Source organism: Canis lupus, chromosome 21 (genome assembly GCF_011100685.1).
Source record: "Canis lupus familiaris isolate Mischka breed German Shepherd chromosome 21, alternate assembly UU_Cfam_GSD_1.0, whole genome shotgun sequence".
NCBI lineage: Eukaryota > Metazoa > Chordata > Mammalia > Carnivora > Canidae > Canis > Canis lupus.
Window position 1 is genome coordinate 51,558,061 of NC_049242.1, and position 6,868 is coordinate 51,564,928.

The window sequence follows — 6,868 nt, forward strand, 5'->3', positions numbered from 1 at the left end:
GGCAAAATTTGGGGCATGTTTAGTTTGGGTTATGTCACGACCTTCAAATAGGGCTGGCAGTTCGGCACTGGGTACCAGGCAGGAGCCAGCGAGGGAGAGCAGGCTGCTGTTGCAAACAGGAGGATGAGATCCCCCAGGCTTGGAGGTGAAGACAGAGAAGACCAAACCCTTTGAGAGAAGATGAAACCAGTTCCCAGAGGGCTGTGGAAAGAGAGCTCCGCAAGGTATTATGAAAAGTAGGAAAATGTGCCATCGCAGATGCCAGAGGCTACGGCGAGTTTCATGACCTTACAGGAGATGCTGAGATGCCGCACTGGAGACAAATGTCAACCCCCTCTCCCACCCAGAGTGCATGGGATGGCACAATCATTAGGCCCAGCAGGAGCTGGCAAGCGCTGAGGAATCATGGAGACACAGTGAGGAGTAGAAACAAGTCATGTAGGGAAGCGGGAGTAGAATCTCTCTACCCAAAGCAAGCAAAGAAAATTGCCATAGAAATGAGAGGGAACACACAGAGTTCAGGTTCCGGGTCAGTAGTTGCAAACAGCAGGGGAGCAGGGCAGAGCCCAGAGCAGCTTTTTAGCTAATTCGTTGTAAAGATTCTGTTGGCGACAGCTGGGTCTCCCTCACCCAGGCACCACACGCCACCGTGTGCAGCCCCCACCAAGGTCTGAGAACTGTTTTCTGAACAAAATTACAGGTCTGCTGCAGGCAAATACCCAGGATGTGAGTCCTAGGTCTCGGGGGGAAAGCAGAACAGAGGCAAGAATCACGTCAAACCTTCAAAATAACAGGAAGAGGAGAGAGTAGGGAGGCGGGTATTGTGGGGTTGGCACTCTAATCAGGGCCCTGACTGCGTCCTCTAGGGCTAGGATTCTCATAGTGGAGAATCATGAGGATTGAAGATCCTCTAGGGCTAGGATTCTCATGGTGGAGCATCAGAGGGCAACTTGGTTTAGAAAAGCAGGGTGGTCTCTCCCCCCCAAGTCACCGTCTACCTGCAGGTACTTCGTGCTACTTCCCGTGCACGATCATCACATGCAGGCTGGGTGAGCAGAACCTATATGCGCTGACATGAAAAGCTATTACCAAGTTACAGTGTGACTAGCAGCAGCATTTCAGGAAACCAATACCATAAAATAGAGTAACCAGATTAAACAAAGGAACATACAAAAAAATAATAATAAAAAAATAAACAAAGGAACATACAAACCCTTTTCTGTTTTTCTGGCAACTGCTCTGTATTCTCTTGTCTCCCCTTTATTGCTACATTTTCAATATGTGTATTTTTTAACTGAGTATTTTTATCAGTATAGTTCCCCCTTCAATTAATCTACTGATTATATTGTCTTTTATTCTGTGTTTAGTTATAACTCTAAAAAAAATCACAGCATGTATAACTGATTTATCAAATTCTAATAAGAATTAGAACTTTTATTTCTTCCAGGGAGGCCAATATAGATGGGTACTGGGCGAATATAGATGGGTACTGGGTAGATTTCATTCCAAATATATGAGCAAATATATTATGTGTATAAGTGACAAAGATTTCAGACCACCTTAAAAAAAAGACCAAAGTTAATTACTTATTATTTAAAAGAGGAAATCTTAATAAATCAACATAGTTTAAAGAATGAGAAAAGTCGTATCATACAAATCCTAAAGCAAAGGCTTCTTGATATCATGCAGAGTTAACCTTAGAGCAGAAAGTATTACTGATGCAAAAGAGGAATATTACATCCTTATAAAATTATTACTATAGTCAAAATCTCTAGAAAGATAGAACGGTTTTAAATGTGTATACAGTTAAAAACAGTACCCATAAAAATAGAATTTTAAATGGTAGTTTTTACGTATAATCAAGAAATGATATATACCCAGAATATAAAGGACTCGTATAAGTATTAGCTTAAAAAGAGACAACTCAGCAGAAAATTGTTCAAGAGACTTGTCCAGGCATTTCACAAAAAATAATACCCAAATGGACAAAAAGATATGAAAATGGGTTTCATTTCATTAGTAATCAATAAAATGAAAGTTAAAACCATAGATACCACTGGACATAAGAATCAGCAAATATTCTTAATTAGAAAGTATGCTAAATACCAGGCTCATTTCTCTGAGTTTTTTTTTAATCATTTTCAATTATTAATGAAAAATTCCAAGAGATAGCAAGTCACTCCTATCTATATAATTAAATTCTTCAACCTGTCTCTCCTTCCATTCTCCAATTCCCGCCATTGGCCAAGCCCAACCAGATGGCAAAGATCACCTCTACCACTATTGCTTGGTTTCAAAATGGGTCATTCTGGTATTTCCCAAAGTGTTTTGATTGAAAACTAGTCCCTTGAGATACCTTGATGGGTAAAATAGAAATGGGTAGATTCCATGGATCATTAAGCTTAGAAGGGACAGAAACTTCACTATCTTCTGGAAGAACACAATGAATAGTAACTAAGAGAAGTCCTATAAAATCCTAATATTTCATTTAGAGGTATCTGATACCACCTGGGGATATTTCTACTGAATTCTATTGGTTGAGTAAAATAGAGTCCAATGGAGGGAGTGGATATAGGTGATACCTTAGGAGGGAACTGAGATATATCATCAGAGGAAATTAAATTCCAGCCTCAGTGAAAGAGAAAGGAAAAGCCTCAGACATCTGGTATTAAAGATTAGAGCAGAGGAAAAATGTGAGGACAAATATATTAGAAGCCCAGAGTTCATGTAAAGTTGAGGTGATACATTTAAGCACTGATCTTCATTATGTAGCGTCTAGGAAGGATATTGCTTTGCTTTCTTTTAACAAAAGATTTTTTTTTTCTAGTGTTACATAATTCCGAATTAAAAGCACAAACACAGCATATTTTTCTGTGTGGGCTTCCTCTATGATGATGAACAAAAATGGTTCTGCAAATAGCAGATACGCAGCAAAGAAAAGTATTCTCCTTAGGAAATCACTCTGAAAATGTTTAATAAATAACCTCAGACACTTGTCCCTATTCATGACTAATATATAAAACAACTGCTAGAGACCCATATAGACAGTCTGTTTAGTGACAGTCGCCCAACTAACCCACACCAGCACCAAAGCCAGGTACGCTCACCACAGTGTCCTCTTTACCATTGTCGGCTCACTCAATTCTGCTCATTTACTGCCTTGCAATCATTTTGCCAATTAAGTAAATTAGGTTTTTACTTGAACTTCTCAGAGGATGTCTTTCAGACCAATCACACCATATGCATACATACATACATTTCATATAAATAAAATGTTTAAAAAAGGTGAATTCTAAAGGCCTACAATTTCAGGGAAATCTAATATCACTTTTTTTGAACACCGAGTTTCACAGAAAATAATAAACATCAACAGTCTGTGGCAAGTAATTCCCCCAACCCTTCTGTTTTATCGAGAGTTATAAAGACAGGGGGACCCCCGGGTGGCTCAGAGGTTTAACGTCTGCCTTTGGCCCAGGGTGTGACCTTGGAGACCCGGGATCGAGTCCCACGTCGGGCTCCCTGTGTGGAGCCTGCTTCTCCCTCTGCCTGCATCTCTGTCTCTCTCTCTGTATCTCTCATGAATAAATAAATAAAATTTTAAAAAAGAGATAATAAATTATTGGTACAGTGGATTTTATCTTGTGACTTTGGGACAGGAAAAAATAAATTCCACAAAAAGCTAAATAATATATCTTAGCACTTCTCCAAATCCAACTACAGTGGCTTGATACAATATATCTCGGTTTCATTTCCTCTAAATTCCGAACCCAGAATGATCAGTTATCTCAAGTTTCCTATCGTATATTCATTAACCCAAACAGTTGCTATTCCCAAGCAGCCAATCATTATAATATGTTTTATTTTTAAATATATATATATTTTTAAATTTTTATTCATCCATTAATGAAAGACAGAGAGAGAGAGGCAGAGACACAGGCAGAGGGAGAAGCAGGCTCCAGGCAGGGAGCCCGAGGCTGGACTTGATCCCAGGACCCCGGGGTCATGCCCTGACCCAAAGGCAGAAGGTCAACCGCTGAGCCACAAGGCATCCTTGAAAGTGTTTTGTAAACTGTCAAGCTCTAGGCAAATGCGAACTGATTGCTGCTTGCCCCAGGCCATTCCCAGCACAAATGCTCACCCAATGAATTATGAGGTTGGATTTCTACGTTTCAGTACTTCTTTGAGACAGAATTGACATGTGCCGCCCTATCGGTTCCAGGTGTGCAGCAGGATGATTCGACATTTGTATACGTCGAAAAATGATCACATCTGTCCCGACACAGAGTTACATTTTTTTCTTACCATAGGAGCTATTAAGATCCACTCTATAGAAACGATTTGATAGGCCAGTGAAGCCTGACTCAGTAAGATGTGAGCTCTTGCTATGAGTTTTAGGAAAAGGGTATGGAAAGCACAGGGGCAGGAGCTAACAGGGAGCAGAGAAGGCCAGAGGCGGCAAGAGACAACCAGAACCAGAGACCCGCTGCCTGTCCCAGAGCCTGTTGCGGGGGGGGGGGGGGGGGGGGGGGGGGGGGGGGGGAGGGGGGTAGGGAGGAGAGAGGGCAGGATTCCCCGGGAAGGCCCAATTTTCGTTTCTGCTCAGCTGCTGAACCCAGAAGGCAGGCCGGCCGGTGAGGTTTTGTCTCTTCATCCTGCAAGCAAGGAACTGAAGGAGACTCGTTCTACCCGCCAGTTAGGGCCCATGCTTAGTCCTTGTGGCTTCCTGGGTCAGGATGGGCAGCTGATCTGACCCCCCCACCTGCCCCCACCAGCGATACCACCTCCCACGGGAATCTTGTGACCGTGACTTCTGCACACCTGAGCGCCCTAATGCACAAAGTGCAGGCCCTGATGCAGCCCGGTCTGCAGCCCGCTGTCTGCCCCTTGGCGGCTCGCCTGGGCAGGACTCGGGGTCCACATCTTGTCCAGTGTGTCCGGTAGCAAAGAGCAGATGGTGCCTGAGATAAGCCCGAAGCGCAGGGGCATTTTCTCAGGTCTTTACCCTGAGAGCCTGGACGTAAGCGTCCTAGAGTGTCCCCAGCCTAAGTGAGCCACACTGGAAGGCGACTCTAGACACCAGCTGCGGAAACACCAGGGACAGCAGCGAGAGGCCAGCGGATCCACAGGGGCTCAACCCCAAATTGGGATTCAGACTCCGTGTCACCTCTTCTCCCCTCCCTGGAGGGGAGGGAAGGGAGTGAGCAGACACTTGCTGTTGTCTCCTACGGGTGCGTCCACTCTCCACTTTAGCCCTGTGAGCCAAAGCCAAGCTCCATTTCATCGTTTCTCCCAGGATGGGGGCCCGTGTGCCCCAGTGGGAAGACCTCAGGGCAGCAGACGTGAGCTCCAAGTGTAATCTGGCCACCCACCACTGTGTCTCTCCAAAATCTCCTCAAATCTGTAAATTTGGAGTGAAAAAGCAAACCGTGCAAGGTTGTCTGGAGGGTTAAGAGAAGCATTTGTCCCCCCAGCTATGGCTTCTGCTGGGGCCGTGTCCTTCACAGTCAGCTGGCAAAGCAGCTCCTCACCCGGATTCCTGCTCAAGCTGCTGGACTCCGGGAATGCTTGCTTCTTCCCAGGCCCACAGTCCTCAAGGGGGAGCAGCTTCCTGCCTTTCCTCATCTTTGTTGCCTTAAATCTCTTCTTATGCATTCATTTAAGTCCTTTCAAATGAGTCCCATGGGGTGAGTCCTGTCCCGGTGAGATCCTGGCTGATAACCGGGGATTCAGTGGCACCAACGCGGGGGGTGAAGGACGACGGGGAAGTGCCTAGTGCACTTCCCTGGGTGTGTTCTGAGCAAGCAGGGATGGTGCCTCCCAGGATCAGTGGGATCATGCTTTGTCCTGAGCATGGCCTCCTCACCACTCTGCTCGCTTCTGTCCTGCCTCACCTGTGGCCTGTTTTCAACACAGCGCAGTGGCAGAGTGATCCTGAGAAAACACAGACCCTGTGTCTCCTTGGCTCAGAATCCCCCAACGCCTCCCACCTCACTCAGAAGAAAAACTCAAGTCCTCAGTCCAGGCTTTGTTGATCTGTCCCCAGGCAGGGCAGCAGGCATGGCCTGGTCCTCCCCACCCCGGCCCCCAGCTCCCTGCTCCAGACCCACTGCCTCCTCACAAACAGGCTCACCTGGCCAGCTTTGGTCTTTCCATTTCCTCTGCCCAAAGAACTGCCAGTGAGCTCCAGGGATCTGTATTATCAGGTTCCCAAAAATTGCTTCATTCCACTCATGGATGTCCAACATGATCAGTCAGAAAAATAATAGTACTCATGTTTTAAGTTAGATGAAATTGTGTTCACCTCAATTCCTTGGGGGGGAGGGGAATCCCTTCATTAACCATTTTGAATAAAGAGTGAGAGCCCCAGGGGGTACTCAGGGAACACAAGGTGGTTATTCAATTGCTGGCCTAAAATGGGGTATTTTAAACTCAAAATTCCTGTGGGGGACGTAGGAAGAGTCAGAATAAACTCATGAAGCCCTGTACTGTATGAAATAGTGAGAGGACCAAAACCAAACCAAAAATAAATAAATAAATAAATAAATAAATAAATAAATAAATAAATAAATAAATAATTTTTAAAAAACTTAAAAAATTAAAAAAAAAAAACAAATAGTACAAACCAAAAAAATCTCCGATAGTGGTAATAATGGCCCAGCTGTGAGGGAATGGACTATTACAAAATATTCAGTCCTGATTTTATTTCACCTTTTTAACGTTCCTCTCGGCTCTTCCACTGATCCAGTCTCTGGCATCCAGTGTCTATTGTCATCTGTTGGCTGCATTGGGAATGACCGGAGTGGCTCAATCCCATCCAGAGACATTTCCAGCCCTGGAGATCATGAGCTATTCCAATGTCTCCCTTGAC